The following is a 23,262-nucleotide window of genomic DNA, read 5'->3' as shown; positions in this document are numbered from 1 at the left end:
TGAGGTTGCTTTATTATTTTTCTTTTATTGCAGGAGATCGTTGGCTTCAGCTGGAATGGGCGTGATGGTAAGTATGGTTTAATTTAGAACAATAAAGAATTGTGTGTTTATTTCAATTAAAGGACTTTTTTCTGGGTGTTTGTGTTTTTTTTAAATACTTTACTAGAAATTCATGGTGGTCATGTCTAATATTGGCGTGACCCCATGAATTTCGGGCTTAGGGCCAGCTGATAATGCCAAGCTGGCCTTAACCCCTTTATTACCCAGTGAGCCACCGCACCAGGGCCCTGGATGAGTTGGGTACAGCGCCAGAAGATGGCGCTTCTATGAACGCGCCATTTTCCGGGGCGGCTGCGGACTGCAATTTGCAGCGGGTGGGGCCCAGAAAGCTTGGGCCTCCCTGCGCTGCAGATTCCAGCCCCCAGCTGCCTAGTTGTACCTGGCTGGACACAAAAATAGGGCGAAGCTCCACGTTTTTTTTTTTTAAATTCATGAAATTCATGGAATAATTAAGAAAAAAAGGGCTTCCCTATATTGTTGTGTCCGGCTAGGTACAAATAGGCAGCTGGTGGTTGGGGGCAGCCCGTTCCTGCCTGCTGTACCTGACTGGACACAAATATAGGGCGAAGCCCCACATCAATTTTTTTTAATTATTTCATGAATTTCCTGAGATGATTTAAAAAAAATTGACGTGGGGCTTCGCACTATATTTGTGTCCAGCCAGGTACAGCAGGCAGGAACGGGCTGCCCCCAACCACCAGCTGCCTATTTGTACCTGGTTGGACACAACAATATAGGGAAGCCCTTTTTTTCTTAATTATTTCATGAATTTCATGAAATAATTAAAAAAAAAAAAAACGTGAAGCTTCTCCCTATTTTTGTGTCCAGCCAGGTACAACTAGGCAGCTGGGGGATGGAATCTGCAGCGCAGGGAGGCCCAAGCTTTCTGCCCCCCTCCCCCCCCCGCTGAAAATTGCAGTCCGCAGCCACCCCGGAAAATGGCGCGTTCATAGAAGCTGGATGCTGTACCTGGCTGGCATACAAAAATATGGCGAAGCCCACGTCAAAAGTTTTGGGAAAAATTAATTAAAAAATAAATAATAATTTAGGGACTGCATCTTTATTAACTCCTCAAATGTCATTTCGTGTTAAAATAAAGGATTTATTTTAAAAAAAATTGACGTGGGGCTTCGCCCTATATTTGTGTCCAGCCAGGTACAGCAGGCAGGAACAGGCTGCCCCCAACCACCAGCTGCCTATTTGTACCTGGCCGGACACAACAATATAGGGAAGCCCTTTTTTAAAAAAATTATTTCATGAAATAATTAAAAAAAAATTGACGTGGGGCTTCGCACTATATTTGTGTCCAGCCAGGTACAGCAGGCAGGAATGGGCTGCCCCCAACCACCAGCTGCCTATTTGTACCTGGTTGGACACAACAATATAGGGAAGCCCTTTTTTTCTTAATTATTCCATGAATTTCATGAAATAATTTAAAAAAAAAAAAGGGGGGCTTCGCCCTATTTTTGTACCCAGCCAGATACAACTAGGCAGCTGGGGGCTGGAATCCGCAGCGCAGGGAGACCCAAGCTTTCTGGGCCACCCCCGCTGCAAATTGCAGTCCGCAGCCGCCCCAGAAAATGGCGCGTTCATAAAAGCGCCATCTTCTGGCGCTGTACCCAACTCATCCAGGGCCCTGGTGCGGTGGCTCACTGGGTAATAAAGGGGTTAAGGCCAGCTTGGCATTATCAGCTGGCCCTAAGCCCGAAATTCATGGGGTCACGCCAATATTAGACATGACCACCATGAATTTCTAGTAATGTATTTAAAAAAACACAACACCCAGAAAAAAGTCCTTTAATTGAAATAAACACACAATTCTTTATTGCTCTAAATTAAACCATACTTACCATCACGCCCATTCCAGCTGAAGCCAACGATCTCCTGCAATAAAAGTAAAATAATAAAGCAACATCATCCTTACCTTTCCATGGCTCCCACGACAGCTTCAGCTCTGCTACATCGAGATGACAGGCTGGACCGCAGCAGAACGCTGCCATCCAGCCTGTCATCCCGCAGACACTGAGAAGCGCAGGCATACTTCCACTCCTCAGTGTCTGGCTGTGACGGCATCCAGATGAGCCGAGGTCATGTCCAATGAACTCAGCTCACCTCATGTACGTCACTGACAGCGTGGGAAAATTCTCCTGCACTCAGCACTTCAGCGTGAGAATTTTCCCACGCTGTCAGTGACGTGCATGAGGTGAGCTGAGTTCATTGGACATGACCTCACCTCATGTATGTCACTGACAGCGTGGGAGAATTCTCACGCTGAAGCGCTGAGTGCAGGAGAATTTTCCCACGCTGTCAGTGACGTGCATGAGGTGAGCTGAGTTCATTGGACATGAACTCGGCTCATCTGGATGCCGTCACAGAGAGACACTGAGGAGCGCAAGCATGCCTGCTCTTCTCAGTGTCTGCGGGATGACAGGCTGGATGGCAGCGTTCTGCTGCGGTCCAGCCTGTCATCTCGATGTAGCAGAGCTGAAGCTGTCGTGGGAACCATGGAAAGGTAAGGATGAGGTTGCTTTATTATTTTACTTTTATTGCAGGAGATCGTTGGCTTCAGCTGGAATGGGCGTGATGGTAAGTATGGTTTAATTTAGAACAATAAAAAATTGTGTCTTTATTTCAATTAAAGGACTTTATTCTGGGTGTTTGTGTTTTCTTTTAACTTTGACTATGGGGTTAGTAATGGGGGTGTCTTATAGACGCCTCTCCATTACTAACCTGGGCTTGATGTCAGCTGGCATTATAAGCTGACATCAACCCCAACCCTATTACCCCCTGCCACCGCACCAGGGCAGCGTGGAAGAGCGAGGCTAAGTGCCAGAATTGGCGCATCCTATGGATGCGCCATTTCTGGGGCGGCTGACGGCTGGTGTTTCTAGCCTGGGAGGGGGCCAATATTCATGGCTCCCTTCCTGGGCTATTAATATCAGCCCCCAGCTGTCTGCCTAGCCTGTGCTAGCTATTAAATTAGGGGGGACCCCACGTTATTTTTTGGGGGGGGTTCCCCCATTTTAATAGCTAGTAAAGGCTAGGTATTCAGCTGGGGGCTGATATTAGTAGCCTGGGAAGCTCCGTGGGTATTACCCCGTTCCCAGGCTTCAAACATTTGCCCCAGCTGTCTGCTTAACCTCCGCTAGAGCCTAAAATTAAGGGGAACCCCACGCCAATTTTTTTTTAAATAAATCCTTTATTTTAACACTAAATGACAAGTACAGTAATCAACACTGTCACTGTACTTCATATATATGTGACTGACATGTTTCTATCTATCTAATCTATGTGTGATTCTCTATTCTTTCTATTCTAAATTGTCGGGTACAGATGCTGAATTGCCGGCTGGCTTTCTTAAAGAGACGGTGCATGAAAACACTATTATTTTTTTAAATAAATCCTTTACACTAAATGACAAGTACAGTAAGCAACACTGTCACTGTACTTCTTATATATGTGGCTGACATGTTTCTATCTATCTAATCTATGTGTGAAGCTCTATTCTGTCTGTTATAAATTGTCGGGTACCGTTGCCGAATTGCCGGCCGGCTTTTTTAAAGAGACGGTGCACGAAAACACTAATATTTTTTTTAATAAATCCTTTACACTAAATGACAAGTACAGTAAGCAACACTGTCACCGTACTTCATATATATGTGACTGTCATGTTTCTATCTATCTAATCTATGTGTGAAGCTCTATTCTTTCTGTTGTAAATTGTCGGGTACCGGTGTATGCCGCTGATGAATTGCCGGCTTTTCATGTCATTCTACATTATTCTTAGTTGTTTTACTTCATGTAGAATTAACCTACAAGGAAAGAAAGGGTTTATTTTCATTCCGATATTTGTGTCCCATTGACTTGCATTGGTTTCCGGTATCGGAATCGGCGATATCCGATACTTTTTGGGTATCGGCCCGATCCAATCCGATACGATATTTCCTGATATCGGAAGGTATCGCTCAACACTAATCAGGACTGATTCAGCTAGCATAATGGCTTTTTAGGTCCAATTTAACCAGCCAGAAAATACATTTTGGTAATTTTACTCACCGTCCAATGTTTCCACAATTGAGGGTACATTTAAACATATTAGGAAAAAAATAACTAAAACATTATTGTAAATGTTTCCTAATCACCTGTCACTACAAATATAGAAGTGAGAGCAAAATCCTAAGACATTTGAAATCGGCGCTCCATATCAATTCGCAATGATAGGTAGTACTAATGACTATAAATGTGGGGAAGGGCAAAGTGAATTGACGTGACACCACAATGTCCAGAGAAAACCAAGGCACCAGAAAAAATTCTTATTAAGATAAAATATAAGTTTTATTCTATCTTTAAAAGCATATGGCAATGGTTACAAATGAGGTAGATGAATCAAGCAACGTTTTGGCCATGATATGTCTTTTTCAAGCCAAAATTACAAGCTTACAAAAAGTCAGCATTTGTCCTTTGGTGTGTGTGAAACATCCACTGGACTGAGGACGTGAAACCACAACTCTTGATCTTCACCTGCCTCCTATAACATTGTTGAGGATGCCAAAGTTGGCTTTGGTGTGGCTGTGGGTTTGAAGGCCTGCAGTGGTTTATCCCTGGCTGAAGGGTACTGAATTATGGATGAGACTCCTTGGAGGGGAATCAGATTGGGAGTTGCTGGCCTCTCCTTCGGTGAGATGATGGGGATTTCTTGGAGTGGAAAATGCTGGTAGGGATTGAAGTATACTTTATTCCCTGGGAGGCCTGGAGTTCACCTGGATGGTAGAGGAGGTCTGCAGGGTTCTGAGTGGCCCATATGAGTCTGCCCTGAAGCCCTGCAGATTTTGGACTTGGGATGAGGCTACATTCTGGTGTCTAAAACTGTTGACCCCTTTCCCTCCCTGGGAACAGAAGATTTACAATAAAGTCTGGAATTGGAGTCTAAGTGGAGAACTTGGGATATATTTTTATCAAATGAGAACTAAATACAATTAAAGAGAAAAAGAGAGAGAGAAAAACACAAAAACTTGCCCAAGATAGTGTACTATAAAAACTGATTCGGTACACTGTATAAGAGTGCAGCGGCCATAAGGTCCTAGGGTACTCGGTAGCCGGGCTGAGAGTCTTCCAGGGAGGTCGCGGTGGCAGTGGCCCAGTTCCGTGGCCCTGGCCGAGCAGATGAAGGGAGTATTTACAGGGGATTTTTTATGTGACGCCACCTGGGGTGCCTGGTCAGGGATGACCAGCGCTGCTGTGTGGACCCTTGGGAATATATGGTATAGCAGTTGGGATGAAACACTTCCCACAGGTGAAGTAGGCCCCCAGGGATTGAGAAAGCTTATATGAAGGATGGCAGTGGGGGAAACAGGGTGCAGAGAGCAGGGCGGCAGCAGTGATGATAGTCACGGTGGTAGCACAGCTGTGGGGAGGCACGGAAGAAGAAGACAGACATGAGGAATGCAGTCCGGTTAACTTTACTGTAGAGAAAACTGTGGAGTCTGGGACGCTGGTCACTGGGTCCAGGAGGGTCCGGTCAGCCTGGAAGCAATCGGAGTCTACCCCGTCAAGTGGGTTTGGAGGCCTGCCTGCTGCACCTCTCCGTTGTGGGCCCCGCTGCCTGTGAGCTATTATGCAGTCCCTTTTCTTCACTCCTGCGCTAAGCTCCATACTAGTAGGTGGTGCGAACCTATAACGATTACTGCCATCTTGGGTGCAGCTCCGGGCTCCAGTTATACCGCTGTGCTGCCAGGCCTCTGCTTGTGGTCAGGAAACTTGCAATCTCCTGTCCCCCAGGTTCGGTTGCCAGAACGTGCAATTCCCATACAACCCAGGACTTTGGCGTCCTTTGCTCCGCTGCCTGGGGTGAGCTCTTCAATTGGTCCGCTCCCCAGAACTTTCTCCTTCTCCCTCTGCCTCTTTCTCCCCCTACCCCTTTTCTCTCACACTCACTGACTAACTCATCCCCCCAGGTGGAAAAGGCAGCTCCCCAAAATAGGGTGTAAAGCTCCCCCTTCAGGTCAGGGATCAGAACCTGTGTGTGCATGTGGGGTTTACCTGACGTGAGGAGCTTCTCCTGCTTCCAAGCGTAATATCACCTCCAGTGAAGGAGGCAATACTACTGTGGCAACCGGCCCATGGGGCGCCACAAGAGTATCTGGACTTTGCTACTCTCTGGATAGAAAAACAGATATTAATTATTTTTCCTGATTTTGTGTTTTGAGCTTCTGTGTCCATTTTTCTTCATTCCCCCCTCTCCCTTACTCAACAGAGGAGATGGGGCAAGTGGATGATGACCAGCAAAGAGCAATGAATAATCATACGTCTTCTAAAAAGATATCTCTATCGGAGTCATCAACATCTGTTAGAAAAGTAAGTAATGCTGTTGCTAAATTGAAGAGTTTTGCCAAAAATGCAGATGGGTAACAAGGTGTGGGGAATAGGTTGTAAAATGAGAGAGGGCATCATTTAATACATGCCTCTGTTAAAAATCAGGATTTGGTCCTAGAGGAAAGGGACATTGAAGAAACTAATGTTTAGGCATGGAGAAAGTTAAAGTGTACTTTGCCCGTGTAGGTTCCTGTATGAGTTCCCCCAAACTTTATGATGCCCTCACCCTTAAGAAGGCTCTTCACAGAAACTCCACACTGTAAAAGGACCCTCACAGTAACCCCCACACTGTATGAGGTCCCCTTTTTATGATGGCCCCACAGTCACACCACAAGTACGAGTTAAAATAAAAACACATATTTCCCCAACCACATCCTAAGGAATTCACCAGTAGACAGTGGAAAAGTGAGGGAAGACCAACATGTTGAATTCATCACAGGATGTCAGATTCCTGATGAGGTGATGTTGTTGTGCCACACGGACTCCACCTCATCCAGTGCATCATCCTGCTATTCTGTAGGCTGTAGGATTAAAGTGACCTGCTTTTTTCAGAACAGAGAGTGGTAGTGCAATGAGACTATAGAGATTAACAGTATCTACTGTATGTAGAGTTAAGAGTGTTAATTGCTCAGTGTGGGCCCCTCTGATTGAGGGGCCTGGGGCGACCACCCACTCTGCCTTCCCAGTAGCTATGCTATTGGCTGGTGTTACATCTGATTTATTTGAATTTAAGGAAAGATATGGGTCCATGGAACAGAGAGTGAGTGGCAATAAGAATAGACTTGTTAAATTTGAAAAAATCTTATCAATTTTGATTAAGTTCAATGAGTAAAAGGAGGAGAAAATAGAACTAAAGGAAGATCACTCCAGACATAAAATTGTGTGGACTATTGGTATTCCTGAGAAATGAAAGAGTAAAAATATGGTGGAATTTTTGGAAACCTGGTTGTGAAAAACAGTTTGATAATGTAATGTTTTCTTATTCTTTTAAAATTGAAATTGCACACAGAGTCCCCATACACAGGCATGTTAATGGGAAAACATCCAGACAAGTTTTGGTTAGATTGTTTTTGTGTCATGATTAGAGATGAGCGTTGTTCTACTCGAACTGTTCGCCAATCTCAAATTCGAGCTGTTTTGGGCGGTGTTCGAGCCGTTCGGCGAACACGAACAATTTGATAAAAATTCGGCTGTTCGAGGTTATGTTCGATAACTGTTCGTGCACCAAAATCATAACTGGATTTTTTCTCAGTAATGATGAAAATTAATGTTAATACGCAGTTTGAGTGTACAGCGGGGTGGGGGGAGGGGCAGGGGATGGATCTCTGCAGGAACAATGAAGATCTCCATTTTTTTTTCTCTTTCCCGCATTTGCAGTGGGGAGGTGCAATCTGTCAGCCTATCAGCAGCGCACACACGGAGCGAAGTGCTTTTTTTCACACAAGCAAGGGCATGTGTCATTGGCAGTGTATGTCACATGTCCTTGCCCTATAAGACCAAGCCATTTTCCCCGTTGCCACCATTTTCCCACTGCTGCAGCTGCGTGTTAGACGGCACCGCTGTTGCTGTGTGCGCTATACCTTGTTAATTTCAAGCCAATTTTCGCACAAATATACAGATAGCTTGGGAATAGGGAATAGTTGTGATTGCAGTCCTTTTAAGGACTAGGTTACAGCATTTCTAACGACTTTTATCAGGGAGGTCTGTGCTCTTAAATAGATAGGTTGTGGGAGTAAAGACTAATTGTAATTGGAGTCCTTTTCAGAACTAGGTTACATCAGTTCCTATCAGTTTTTGCCAGGCAGGTCTGTGCCAGTGCTGTGCAAGTTTTTTTCACAGCATTTGGCTGAATCTAGCAAAGCTAATCCTTTTTGGCCTATTGCAGAGTGTGTTAGTCAGTGGAGTAGCCTATCTGTGTTGCAAGATATACCACCTGTGTATAGAATACCAATTTTTTTACTGCACCTAGTGAAGTAAAATCTTTTGGGCATAGCATCATTCTATTAGTCCATCTATACTGACCTCCATCAGGTTGCAAATTAAAACTAATTTTTATCTGCATCTACAGTACCTCTGAAAAAATATTTGGGCTTCTAGCTGTGTGTGGGACTTGTTGTATTAGTCCATCTATACTGACCTCCATCAGGTTGCAAACTGAATATATTTTTTTCTGCATCTACCTCTGAAAAATTATTTGGGCTTCTAGCTGTGTGTGGGACTTGTTGTATTAGTCCATCTATACTGACCTCCATCAGGTTGCAAACTGAATATATTTTTTTCTGCATCTACCTCTGAAAAAATATTGGGCTTCTAGCTGTGTGTGGGACTTGTTGTATTAGTCCATCTATACTGACCTCCATCAGGTTGCAAACTGAATATATTTTTTTCTGCATCTACCTCTGAAAAAATAATGGGCTTCTAGCTGTGTGTGGGTCTTGTTCTATTAATCCATCTATACTGACCTCCATCAGGTTGCAAACTGAATATAATTTTTTTCTGCATCTAGCTCTGAAAAAATATTTGGCCTTGTAGCAGTGTGTCGGACTTTCTCTATTAGTCCATCTATACTGACCTCCATCAGGTTGCAAATTAAAACTAATTTTTATCTGCATCTACAGTACCTCTGAAAAAATATTTGGGCTTCTAGCTGTGTGTGGGACTTGTTGTATTAGTCCATCTATACTGACCTCCATCAGGTTGCAAATTAAAAATAATTTTTATCTGCATCTACAGTACCTCTGAAAAAATATTTGGGCTTCTAGCTGTGTGTGGGACTTGTTGTATTAGTCCATCTATACTGACCTCCATCAGGTTTCAAACTGAATATATTTTTTTCTGCATCTACCTCTGAAAAAATATTTGGGCTTCTAGCTGTGTGTGGGACTTGTTGTATTAGTCCATCTATACTGACCTCCATCAGGTTGCAAACTGAATATATTTTTTTCTGCATCTACCTCTGAAAAAATATTGGGCTTCTAGCTGTGTGTGGGACTTGTTGTATTAGTCCATCTATACTGACCTCCATCAGGTTGCAAACTGAATATATTTTTTTCTGCATCTACCTCTGAAAAAATATTGGGCTTCTAGCTGTGTGTGGGTCTTGTTCTATTAATCCATCTATACTGACCTCCATCAGGTTGCAAACTGAATATAATTTTTTTCTGCATCTAGCTCTGAAAAAATATTTGGCCTTCAAGCAGTGTGTCGGACTTTCTCTATTAGTCCATCTATACTGACCTCCATCAGGTTGCAAATTAAAACTAATTTTTATCTGCATCTACAGTACCTCTGAAAAAATATTTGGGCTTCTAGCTGTGTGTGGGACTTGTTGTATTAGTCCATCTATACTGACCTCCATCAGGTTGCAAACTGAATATATTTTTTTCTGCATCTACCTCTGAAAAAATATTGGGCTTCTAGCTGTGTGTGGGACTTGTTGTATTAGTCCATCTATACTGACCTCGATCAGGTTGCAAACTGAATATATTTTTTTCTGCATCTACCTCTGAAAAAATATTGGACTTCTCGCTGTGTGTGGGACTTGTTGTATTAGTCCATCTATACTGACCTCCATCAGGTTGCAAACTGAATATATTTTTTTCTGCATCTACCTCTGAAAAAATATTGGGCTTCTAGCTGTGTGTGGGACTTGTTGCATTAGTCCATCAATACTGACCTCCATCAGGTTGAAAACTGAATATATTTTTTTCTGCATCTACCTCTGAAAAAATATTGGGCTTCCAGCTGTGTGTGGGACTTGTTGTATTAGTCCATCTATACTGACCTCCATCAGGTTGCAAACTGAATATATTTTTTTCTGCATCTACCTCTGAAAAAATATTGGGCTTCTAGCTGTGTGTGGGTCTTGTTCTATTAATCCATCTATACTGACCTCCATCAGGTTGCAAACTGAATATAATTTTTTTCTGCATCTAGCTCTGAAAAAATATTTGGCCTTCTAGCAGTGTGTCGGACTTTCTCTATTGGTCCATCTATACTGACCTCCATCAGGTTGCAAATTAAAACTAATTTTTATCTGCATCTACAGTACCTCTGAAAAAATATTTGGGCTTCTAGCTGTGTGTGGGACTTGTTGTATTAGTCCATCTATACTGACCTCCATCAGGTTGCAAACTGAATATATTTTTTTCTGCATCTACCTCTGAAAAAATATTTGGGCTTCTAGCTGTGTGTGGGACTTGTTGTATTAGTCCATCTATACTGACCTCCATCAGGTTGCAAACTGAATATATTTTTTTCTGCATCTACCTCTGAAAAAATATTGGGCTTCTAGCTGTGTGTGGGACTTGTTGTATTAGTCCATCTATACTGACCTCCATCAGGTTGCAAACTGAATATATTTTTTTCTGCATCTACCTCTGAAAAAATATTGGGCTTCTAGCTGTGTGTGGGTCTTGTTCTATTAATCCATCTATACTGACCTCCATCAGGTTGCAAACTGAATATAATTTTTTTCTGCATCTAGCTCTGAAAAAATATTTGACCTTCTAGCAGTGTGTCGGACTTTCTCTATTAGTCCATCTATACTGACCTCCATCAGGTTGCAAAATAAAACTAATTTTTATCTGCATCTACAGTACCTCTGAAAAAATATTTGGGCTTCTAGCTGTGTGTGGGACTTGTTGTATTAGTCCATCTATACTGACCTCCATCAGGTTGCAAATTAAAAATAATTTTTATCTGCATCTACAGTACCTCTGAAAAAATATTTGGGCTTCTAGCTGTGTGTGGGACTTGTTGTATTAGTCCATCTATACTGACCTCCATCAGGTTGCAAACTGAATATATTTTTTTCTGCATCTACCTCTGAAAAAATATTTGGGCTTCTAGCTGTGTGTGGGACTTGTTGTATTAGTCCATCTATACTGACCTCCATCAGGTTGCAAACTGAATATATTTTTTTCTGCATCTACCTCTGAAAAAATATTGGGCTTCTAGCTGTGTGTGGGACTTGTTGTATTAGTCCATCTATACTGACCTCCATCAGGTTGCAAACTGAATATATTTTTTTCTGCATCTACCTCTGAAAAAATATTGGGCTTCTAGCTGTGTGTGGGTCTTGTTCTATTAATCCATCTATACTGACCTCCATCAGGTTGCAAACTGAATATAATTTTTTTCTGCATCTAGCTCTGAAAAAATATTTGGCCTTCAAGCAGTGTGTCGGACTTTCTCTATTAGTGCATCTATACTGACCTCCATCAGGTTGCAAATTAAAACTAATTTTTATCTGCATCTACAGTACCTCTGAAAAAATATTTGGGCTTCTAGCTGTGTGTGGGACTTGTTGTATTAGTCCATCTATACTGACCTCCATCAGGTTGCAAACTGAATAAATTTTTTTCTGCATCTACCTCTGAAAAAATATTGGGCTTCTAGCTGTGTGTGGGACTTGTTGTATTAGTCCATCTATACTGACCTCGATCAGGTTGCAAACTGAATATATTTTTTTCTGCATCTACCTCTGAAAAAATATTGGACTTCTAGCTGTGTGTGGGACTTGTTGTATTAGTCCATCTATACTGACCTCCATCAGGTTGCAAACTGAATATATTTTTTTCTGCATCTACCTCTGAAAAAATATTGGGCTTCTAGCTGTGTGTGGGACTTGTTGCATTAGTCCATCAATACTGACCTCCATCAGGTTGCAAACTGAATATATTTTTTTCTGCATCTACCTCTGAAAAAATATTGGGCTTCTAGCTGTGTGTGGGACTTGTTGTATTAGTCCATCTATACTGACCTCCATCAGGTTGCAAACTGAATATATTTTTTTCTGCATCTACCTCTGAAAAAATATTGGGCTTCTAGCTGTGTGTGGGTCTTGTTCTATTAATCCATCTATACTGACCTCCATCAGGTTGCAAACTGAATATAATTTTTTTCTGCATCTAGCTCTGAAAAAATATTTGGCCTTCTAGCAGTGTGTCGGACTTTCTCTATTAGTCCATCTATACTGACCTCCATCAGGTTGCAAATTAAAACTAATTTTTATCTGCATCTACAGTACCTCTGAAAAAATATTTGGGCTTCTAGCTGTGTGTGGGACTTGTTGTATTAGTCCATCTATACTGACCTCCATCAGGTTGCAAATTAAAAATAATTTTTATCTGCATCTACAGTACCTCTGAAAAAATATTTGGGCTTCTAGCTGTGTGTGGGACTTGTTGTATTAGTCCATCTATACTGACCTCCATCAGGTTGCAAACTGAATATATTTTTGTCTGCATCTACCTCTAAAAAAATATTTGGGCTTCTAGCTGTGTGTGGGACTTGTTGTATTAGTCCATCTATACTGACCTCCATCAGGTTGCAAACTGAATATATTTTTTTCTGCATCTACCTCTGAAAAAATATTGGGCTTCTAGCTGTGTGTGGGACTTGTTGTATTAGTCCATCTATACTGACCTCCATCAGGTTGCAAACTGAATATATTTTTTTCTGCATCTACCTCTGAAAAAATATTTGGGCTTCTAGCTGTGTGTGGGACTTGTTATATTAGTCCATCTATACTGACCTCCATCAGGTTGCAAACTGAATATATTTTTTTCTGCATCTACCTCTGAAAAAATATTGGGCTTCTAGCTGTGTGTGGGACTTGTTGTATTAGTCCATCTATACTGACCTCCATCAGGTTGCAAACTGAATATATTTTTTTCTGCATCTACCTCTGAAAAAATATTGGGCTTCTAGCTGTGTGTGGGACTTGTTGTATTAGTCCATCTATACTGACCTCCATCAGGTTGCAAACTGAATATATTTTTTTCTGCATCTAACCCAGCCAATAGTTTTGGCCTAATACCACAGTTTGGCCACTCAGCTCTGCTCGGTTACCATCCATTGTTTTTTTGTGCAAACAACTCCAGAGTTGTGAATTAGTTAACCACCAAAATGAGTGGAAAAAGGCCTGCTGCTGGTGGAAAGGGGAATAGGCGTGTTGGGAAGGGGATAAAAGGTTGTGTCCGTGGGGTAGGTGTTAAAGCAACAGTAACATCTGCAGAAGAAAGACCATCTTCCAGCCAAACTAAAATGTCTACTTCTTTTAGCGGACAATGTTGTAGTGCCGGCGTCCCTGCCCTCTGCTAGGCAGGGACGCTGCTCCCCTCACCGCTCTGCTCCGTGCCCGGCTTCCTCCCCCCGCTCTGCTGTCAGCGCGCGCTCCGTCCCGGCGTCCTCCTCCTGCTCTGCTCTCAGCGCGCGCTCCTTCCCGGCCCCTGTGCTTAGGGCGCGCGCGCGCGCGCTCCCCTCCTCTTAAAGGGGCCGCGCGCGCCGCCGTAAAGAGTCCCCGGCCAATGGCCGGAGGACTTCATCATATATAAGGCACCTCCTCCAAAATGGAGGTGCCCGAGCAATGTTGTTTGCACCTGTGTCTCACCTGTGCTTCAGCCCTCAGGTCCCGTTGCCAGTTACCTGCCAGTTACCTGCCTGATTCCTGCCTGAATACTTGTTACCTGTCTGCCAGTCTGAGGTCCGACGGTCTGCCTTACTACTCCTGTCAGTCTGTCTAAAGGACCAGCCTGCCCGCTCACCTGGGAGCGCATATCAGCTACCTGCCTGCTTGCCTGAGGTCCGACGGTCTGCCTTACTACTCCGGTCAGTCTGTCTATGGACCAGCTTGCCCGCTCACCTGGGAGCGCTTCTCCGTTATCTGCCTGCTTGCCAGCCCGGAGGCTCCGTTGTCACGTGCTGTGACCACCAGCTATCTCAGAGACTCTTGCCCGCTCACCTGGGAGCGCATCTCCGTTACCTGCCTGCTTGCCAGCCCGGAGGTCCCGTTGTCACGTGCGGTGACCACCAGCTATTCCAGAGACTCTTGCCCGCTCACCTGGGAGCGCTTCTCCGTTACCTACCTGCTTGCCAGCCCGGAGGTTCCGCCGTCACGTGCCGTGACCACCTGTTATTCCAGAGACTCTCGCTTGCTCACCTGGGAGCACACATCTACCATCTGCCTGCTAGCCTACCCGGAGGCTCTGCCATCACAGGTCGTACCTACCCTTTACCCAGAGACTGCCCTGATCACTTGCCGTATCTCCCTGTCCGTTCATCCAGAGACTGCCACCCGCTCCCTTACAAGGGCCGCCCCCTTGTATAGTAGCTCAGAGGTTCCGCCTCCCAGACCCGTTACAGTTTGCTCGGGCCATGGAACCCGGTGGCACCCAAGCTCCCTCGCTCTCGGACCTCTGTCTTGAACTGTCCCGTCAGAGGTCCCAACAGGAGGCCATCCTGGGTCACCTGCGGAATGTTAATACTCGCCTGAACACTCTGTCTGATCCACCAACAACCTCCGCCAGTGCCATATCTTGCAATCCGGCAGCTCCGCTGCCCACTAATACTATGGTATCCTACCCCGGACCCCGGCTTTCTGCACCTCCTCGCTTCGGAGGCGACCCCGTCCAGGCTCGGGGCTTCTTAAATCAGTGCATCCTGCATTTTGAACTTTTGTCCTACCAGTTTAACTCCGACCGGGCCAAAATTGCCTTCATCATGTCCCATCTCACCGGGGAGGCCCTGGCCTGGCTGAATCCTCTATGGGAGAGAGGAGACCCCCTGGTGTCCAACTTCCCGGATTTTCTCACGGCTTTCCGGAAAGTCTTCGACGAACCCGGACGGAAGACCTCATCTGCATCATCGTTGCTACGCCTCCGTCAGGGGAGTCTCACCGTGGGCCAATATGCCATACGGTTCCGTACCCTTGCCTCGGAGCTGGCCTGGGATAACGACGCTCTGGTTTCCGTCTTCTGGGAGGGTCTGTCCGGCCGTATTAAAGATGAACTTGCCGGTCGGGACATTCCTACCACTCTCGATGACTTAATAACTCTTGCCACCCGGATTGACCTACGGTTCCAGGAGCGTGCCAAAGAGGTCACCCGTGAGAGAAGGATTCCACGTTTAGCTCCTACTTTCCAGAAACCCGTCATTCCCTCCATCTCTCCCCAGGTACACTCTCCTGAGCCTATGCAGGTCGACCAGACCAAGATGGTCAAAACCCGTCAGGACTCACGCCGTGCCGAGGGGAGCTGCTTCTACTGTGGCAGTAAGGAGCACCGGATCCGTGCCTGCCCGGAGAGGTCGGGAAACGCCTGTGTCTAGGTTCGCTCAGAGAGGTCCACCTAGACAAGAATAAATCCTCTCCATCCCTGCTGTTGTCAGTTTCGATCATCTACGGGGAGAACCGTTATTTCGAACTAGCCCAACTTGACTCTGGAGCAGCCGGGAACCTTATTTCACAGTCCCTGGTTGAGAAATACCGCATCCCCACCAAACCTCTGGCTGTACCCTTGTCTGTCGCTGCCGTGGATGGGGGCCTCTTACCTCGCCCCATTCAACTCATCACCGAATCCATTACCCTGCAGGTGGGAATGCTGCATTCTGAAAGTATCTCCTTTCATGTTCTGCCTGGACTCTCTCACGCCCTCTTGCTAGGTCTGCCCTGGCTCCAGAGACATGCACCCGTGCTAGACTGGCAAACCGGAGAGGTCCTTCGCTGGGGACAAGACTGTCATAAAACCTGCCTGGTTCCCGTCCATCCCGTCCGTCCCTCTCCTACCCCAGCTAATCTACCTGGACTTCCGATTCCTTATTGGTCTTATGCAGATGTCTTTAATAAAAAGGAGGCAGAGACATTACCACCACATAGACCATACGACTGTCCCATCGATCTGCTACCCGGTACTACTCCTCCCCGTGGGCGTATCTATCCTTTATCCGCTGCTGAGACCCGGTCAATGTCCGAATATATTGAGGAGAATCTGGCCAGAGGATTCATCCGGAAATCTACCTCCCCGGCGGGAGCAGGCTTCTTTTTCGTCAAAAAGAAGGACGGCTCTCTCCGTCCCTGTATAGACTATAGAGGCCTAAACCTGATCACGGTGAAGAATAAGTACCCCCTTCCGCTCATTCCAGAATTATTTGATCGTCTGAGGGGGGCTAGGATCTTCACCAAACTGGACCTTCGTGGGGCGTACAACCTGGTTCGTATTCGTCAGGGGGATGAATGGAAGACGGCATTCAACACCCGGGACGGCCACTATGAATACCTGGTAATGCCCTTTGGTCTCTGTAACGCTCCTGCCGTCTTTCAAGAGTTGGTCAATGACATCTTCCGGGACCTTCTCTACTCCTGCGTAGTGGTGTACCTGGACGACATCTTGGTCTTCTCTCCGGATCTCCAGACTCACCGGAGGGACGTTCGTCAGGTCCTGCTCAGGCTAAGGCAGAACCATCTCTACGCTAAATTTGAGAAGTGCCTCTTTGAGCAGACCTCGCTTCCGTTTCTGGGCTACATTATCTCTCAGACCGGCCTACAAATGGATCCTGAGAAACTGTCTGCCATCGAGAAATGGCCCCGACCGGAGGGGTTGAAGGCCATTCAGCGATTCCTGGGCTTCGCCAACTACTACCGCCTCTTCATACCACACTTCTCTTCCCGGACGGCCCCAATTTCTGCGCTCACCCGTAAAGGTACTAATCCCAAAGAGTGGCCACCCGAAGCAGAGGAGGCCTTTCTTTCCCTTAAACAGGCCTTCTCTTCCGCCCCGGTGCTGCATCGCCCAGATGGCAACAAGCAGTTCTTCCTGGAAGTTGACACCTCCTCCTCTGGAGCCGGAGCGGTACTTACTCAAAAATCATCTTCCGGGAGGATGGTAACTTGTGGCTTCTTCTCTAAACTCTTCTCCTCCTCTGAGCGCAACTATTCCATAGGAGACCGAGAGTTATTGGCCATCAAACTGGCATTGGAGGAGTGGCGTTACCTGCTCGAGGGGGCTCTTCACCCGGTAATAATTTACACTGACCACAAGAACTTGGCTTACCTCCAGCATGCCCAGAGACTTAACCCGCGCTAAGCCCGGTGGTCGTTGTTTTTTGCTCGTTTTGATTTTGTCCTTCATTTTCGCCCGGCTGACAAAAACGTCAAGGCGGACGCCTTGTCTCGATCCTTTCTGGTGTCTGATCTCGAGGAGGATCCGAAACATATCATCGATCCCGCCAGAGTAATGCAGGTGGCTCCCGTGAGTCTAAATCGTCTTCCTCCTGGTAAGACGTTAGTACCAGTACCTGATCGGGAGAAGATCCTACACTGGGGTCATTCGTCTAAACTAGCTGGCCACGCCGGTCAGAAAAAGACCCTCCAGCTTATTACCCGGCACTACTGGTGGCCTAACCTGCACAAGGATGTAATAGACTTTGTTTCTGCCTGTGTGTCCTGCGCCCGCAACAAAGTTCCGAGACACCTGCCGGCCGGCCGCCTCCTACCTCTGCCAGTACCTGCTGCCCCCTGGCAGCATATAGCGATGGACTTCATTACTGATCTGCCCGTCTCTGCCGGTTGTACGGTCATTTGGGTGGTCGCTGACCGCTTCTCCAAGATGGCTCACTTCATTCCACTGCCAGGTCTTCCGTCTGCACCCGAGCTGGCTAAAGACTTTATCCGCCACATCTTCCGTCTTCATGGCCTGCCCCGTCACATCGTGTCGGATCGTGGGGTACAGTTCACTTCCCGTTTCTGGAGAGCCACTTGTAAATTGCTGGACGTCACCCTGGACTTCTCCTCCGCTTACCACCCACAGTCTAATGGTCAAGTGGAGCGGATCAATCAGAACCTGACCAGTTACCTTCGGCACTTCGTTAATGCCCACCATTCTGACTGGGTGGATCTCCTGCCATGGGCCGAATTCTCGTACAACAATCACGAGAGCGAGTCTTCCTCCAAATCCCCGTTTTTTGTAGTCTACGGTCAGCATCCTCGGATCCCGTTTCCCGTCTCCACCTCGGCGGACAATCCGGCTGCGGAATCTCTTGTTAACAAATTTTCCTCCATATGGGAGAGTACCCGGTCCGCACTCCTTCTGTCATCCGAGCGTATGAAAAGACACGCTGACAAAAAACGTCTGGACCCTCCTCAATTCCGCCCTGGGGATAAAGTCTGGCTCTCGTCCAAATATGTCCGGCTCAAGATCCCTTCCTATAAGTTAGGGCCTCGGTTCATCGGCCCACTGGAGGTCATCAGTCAGATCAACCCGGTGGCCTATAAATTGAAACTCCCGGCCAACTTACGGATCCCTAACTCCTTCCATGTGTCTCTCCTCAAACATGTGGTGCTTAACTCTTTTTCCAAGTCTACAGGTACGCCTCCTGCTCCGGTTTCTGCTGAGGACGAGTTTGAGGTAGAGAACATTCTTGCCACCAAAAGGGTAAGAGGAAAGACCTTTTTCCTGGTAGATTGGAAGGGGTTTGGTCCTGAGGAGAGAACGTGGGAGCCCCGGGAGAACATCCATGCCCCTCTCATCCTAGCTAAATTTCTGTCTGGCCTAAAAAAGGGGGGCCTAAAGGGGGGGGTACTGTAGTGCCGGCGTCCCTGCCCTCTGCTAGGCAGGGACGCTGCTCCCCTCACCGCTCTGCTCCGTGCCCGGCTTCCTCCCCCCGCTCTGCTGTCAGCGCGCGCTCCGTCCCGGCGTCCTCCTCCTGCTCTGCTCTCAGCGCGCGCTCCTTCCCGGCCCCTGTGCTTAGGGCGCGCGCGCGCGCGCTCCCCTCCTCTTAAAGGGGCCGCGCGCGCCGCCCTAAAGAGTCCCCGGCCAATGGCCGGAGGACTTCATCATATATAAGGCACCTCCTCCAAAATGGAGGTGCCCGAGCAATGTTGTTTGCACCTGTGTCTCACCTGTGCTTCAGCCCTCAGGTCCCGTTGCCAGTTACCTGCCAGTTACCTGCCTGATTCCTGCCTGAATACTTGTTACCTGTCTGCCAGTCTGAGGTCCGACGGTCTGCCTTACTACTCCTGTCAGTCTGTCTAAAGGACCAGCCTGCCCGCTCACCTGGGAGCGCATATCAGCTACCTGCCTGCTTGCCTGAGGTCCGACGGTCTGACTTACTACTCCGGTCAGTCTGTCTATGGACCAGCTTGCCCGCTCACCTGGGAGCGCTTCTCCGTTATCTGCCTGCTTGCCAGCCCGGAGGCTCCGTTGTCACGTGCTGTGACCACCAGCTATCTCAGAGACTCTTGCCCGCTCACCTGGTAGCGCATCTCCGTTACCTGCCTGCTTGCCAGCCCGGAGGTCCCGTTGTCACGTGCGGTGACCACCAGCTATTCCAGAGACTCTTGCCCGCTCACCTGGGAGCGCTTCTCCGTTACCTACCTGCTTGCCAGCCCGGAGGTTCCGCCGTCACGTGCCGTGACCACCTGTTATTCCAGAGACTCTCGCTTGCTCACCTGGGAGCACACATCTACCATCTGCCTGCTAGCCTACCCGGAGGCTCTGCCATCACAGGTCGTACCTACCCTTTACCCAGAGACTGCCCTGATCACTTGCCGTATCTCCCTGTCCGTTCATCCAGAGACTGCCACCCGCTCCCTTACAAGGGCCGCCCCCTTGTATAGTAGCTAAGAGGTTCCGCCTCCCAGACCCGTTACAAATGTGATAAGATCCCTTTCTTACGGCCACGCCAATCGCTACAAATTCCAGATGAGGCACAAAAACAGCAGGTGCTTCAACGGATATCAAGTGCTCCTTTAAGTGGGCTCTCCTCCACATCAACTTCAACATCACAAATACTCCAGTCCTCAAAGGTGTCACCCAAATCGCACTTGCTTCCTCACAGCTCCCAAATCTCCAGCTGCCCGTCTGAATATGAGGTAGAACAGATGGTTGAGTCTGCAGAGCTGTTTACTCATACTATAGCCTGGGAATCAGAGGTCGACTCCAGCGCTTCTGTGAATCCAGACGAGGAAATGATCTGCACTGATGCCCAGAATCTTTATGAGTCGGATCCAGGACCAGACGCAGAAGGTTCTGACCATAATGTAGACCCTCATTCCCAAACTGTAACTCCTGTTGGTGGAGACAATGAGGAAGACGATGATAAGACTCAAATACCTGATTGGAGCGACAACTTTAGTTTTTTGTCAGGGCAGGAACAGGTTGGCTCTGAGGACGACGGGTGTGATAACACACAGGGTGATGATGATGAGGTTGGAGATCCCACTTACTGTCAACCCACAGTCAGCCAAGAGATGAGGTCAGCAGAGGAGGTGGAGGAAGATGCTAGTGACGACGAGGTCAGGTTGCGCCTTCCTGGACAGAGACGTAGTACTGGAAGCACGTCAACAACTGCATCCTCAAACACAACTCTGCCTCACACCACAAGTCGTGGTGGCTCTTCAGGTCGCATGGGTACTAAGCCTTGCATAGCCTGGGCATTTTTTCAGATCGATAAAGATGACCCAACTCGTGTTATCTGTAACATTTGTCAGCAAAAGCTAAGTAGAGGCCAAAAAATACATAGTTTGAGTACTTCATGCATGAACCGGCACATGGACATGAAGCATAAGTTGCAGTGGGAAGCTCAGTGTGCTACAATGCGGCCTAGCCGGCCGGGCCAACCACCGTCTGCCATATCTTGTGCATCCGCGGCCTCTTCATCCTCTGTGACTGGGGGGACAGCAGTCACACCTGTTTTGGGGCGCAGACCTGCCACCTCTTTACCCGCAACAGCCAGCGTGATTGGCAGGTCATCATTTTCTTTGGAGGTGGTAACAGCAGCTGGTGTTGAGCGCTGTCCGACATTGATAGCACCACCTTTGGATCAAGGCAACCTAACATGTCCGCCTGCATCTTCCTCACAGACCGGCAGTTTGCCGGGGACACCCTTATCAACCCCGTCTAAGCACAATAGCCAGCCCTCGGTCCCTCAGATGTGGACAAGTAAAAGACCATTTCCTCCTAGCCATGAGAAAGCTAAGAGGTTGAATTTCACCATCTGCAAGCTCTTGGCTACAGAAATGCTGCCTTTCCGCCTGGTGGACACAGAGGATTTTCGAGACCTTATGTCCGTCGCAGTGCCCCAGTACCAGATGCCCAGTCGGCACTACTTCTCAAAGAAAGGAGTGCCTGCGCTCCACCAGCATGTCGCACACAACATCACCGCTTCTTTGAGAAACTCTGTGTGTGACAGGGTGCATTTCACCACAGACACTTGGACGAGTAGGCATGGACAGGGGCGTTACATGTCGCTGACTGGGCACTGGGTAACTATGGTGACAGCAGGACAAGGGGCTGCTGTCCAAGTCTTGCCGTCCCCACGAGTTGTGCGTCAATCCTCTTTATGTCAAAGTTCCTCCACTGCTTCTGCCTCCTCAACCTCCTCTCGGTCTTCCACCTGCACCCAAAGCCTGTCTGGTCATGCCACAAGCTTTCTAACTGCGCAGAAGGGATCCTGCACACCTCCTTACTATGCTGGCAGTAGGGCTCAACGTCATCAGGCGGTTTTTACATTGAAATGTCTGGGAAATGTGAGTCACACAGCTGAGGAGTTGTGGTCAGCTCTGGAGAACCAATTTCATGAATGGTTGTCTCCACTGGACCTGAAACCAGGGAAGGCCGTGTGCGACAATGCTGCAAACCTGGGTGCGGCCCTTCGCCGGGGCAATGTCACACACGTGCCTTGTATGGCTCACGTGTTGAACCTTGTCCAGCAATTTTTAGCCCACTATCCCAGACTAGATGGCCTTCTGCAGAGGGCACGGTCGTTGTGTGCTCACTTCCGCCGTTCGCATCCCGCAGCTCAGCGACTTACATCTCTACAGAAGTCGTTGGGCCTGCCACTTCACCGGCTAAAATGCGATGTGCCTACCCGGTGGAATTCAACTCTGCACATGTTGCAGCGACTGTGGCAGCACCGACAAGCCCTGGTGCAATACGTTCTGACGTATAGCCTGGGCCAACGAGATTCAGAGGTGGGGCAAATCACGCTGGAGGAGTGGTCTCAGATCAGGGACCTATGCACCCTTCTGCACAGTTTTGAAATGGCGACGAAGATGTTTAGTGCTGACGATGCCATTATCAGCATGACTATTCCGGTGATTTACATGCTGGAGCACATGATAAACAGAATTCGGAGTCAGGTGGTGGCACAAGAGGAGGTGGAGGAAGTAGAGGAGGAGGAGTTGTATGCGGAAGGGCTAACATCTGCAAGGTCCAGACGGTCGGCAGCACCAAGGCGGCAGGCATGTGAGGGTGGGGGAGATGGTTTTACCAGGGCGCATGGTAGCAGCCAAACTAGTGAGGAAGGTGCAGGAGCCCAGGAAGAAGTGGAGGATGAACTGATGGAAGACTCATCAGATGAGGGAGACCTTGATCACATTTCTGTTGTGCGAGGTTGGGGGGAGAGGACAGAGGAAGGAAGCATGATTGTTACCTCGCCACCAACACAACAGGGACTTGGTGCTCCTGGATGCGCAACACACATGAGTGCCTTCTTGCTGCACTACCTGCAACATGACCCTCGAATTGTGAGAATTAGAAATAATCCTGACTACTGGGTTGCCACACTGTTAGATCCCCTGTACAAAAGTAAATTTGCAGAAATTATTCCTGCCATAGAAAGGGATGCACGCATGCAGGAGTATCAGCAGAGACTGTTGCAGAATCTTACATGTGCTTTTCCACAAAATACCAGTGGTGCACGTAGTGAATCTCACAGTTCCAACTTGCCAACCGTGGGACCGTCAAGTGTTCAGCACTCAAACCGTAACAGAACCACAGTATCTGGTGGTAACATCAATTTTGCGGAATTATTTCACCACTTTTTTAGCCTATCCTTTGCAAGGCCACAGGAGACAAGAAGTCTGACACATAGTCAACGCCTAGAGACGATGGTACAGGAGTATCTCCAAGTAAACATTGAAGCCACGACTGTGTCACTCACCCTTGCTCTTTTTGGGCTTCCAATCTGGATAAATGGCCGGAGCTAGCCACTTACGCCTTGGAGATCTTGTCATGCCCCGCAGCCAGCGTTCTGTCTGAACGTGTGTTC

The sequence above is a fragment of the Phyllobates terribilis genome, unplaced genomic scaffold (assembly GCF_046119375.1).
Source record: "Phyllobates terribilis strain yellow unplaced genomic scaffold, ASM4611937v1 Scaffold_2__4_contigs__length_985480577, whole genome shotgun sequence".
Classification (NCBI taxonomy): domain Eukaryota; kingdom Metazoa; phylum Chordata; class Amphibia; order Anura; family Dendrobatidae; genus Phyllobates; species Phyllobates terribilis.
The sequence above is the reverse complement of the archived record's forward strand: the minus strand, read 5'-3'. Positions refer to the sequence as shown.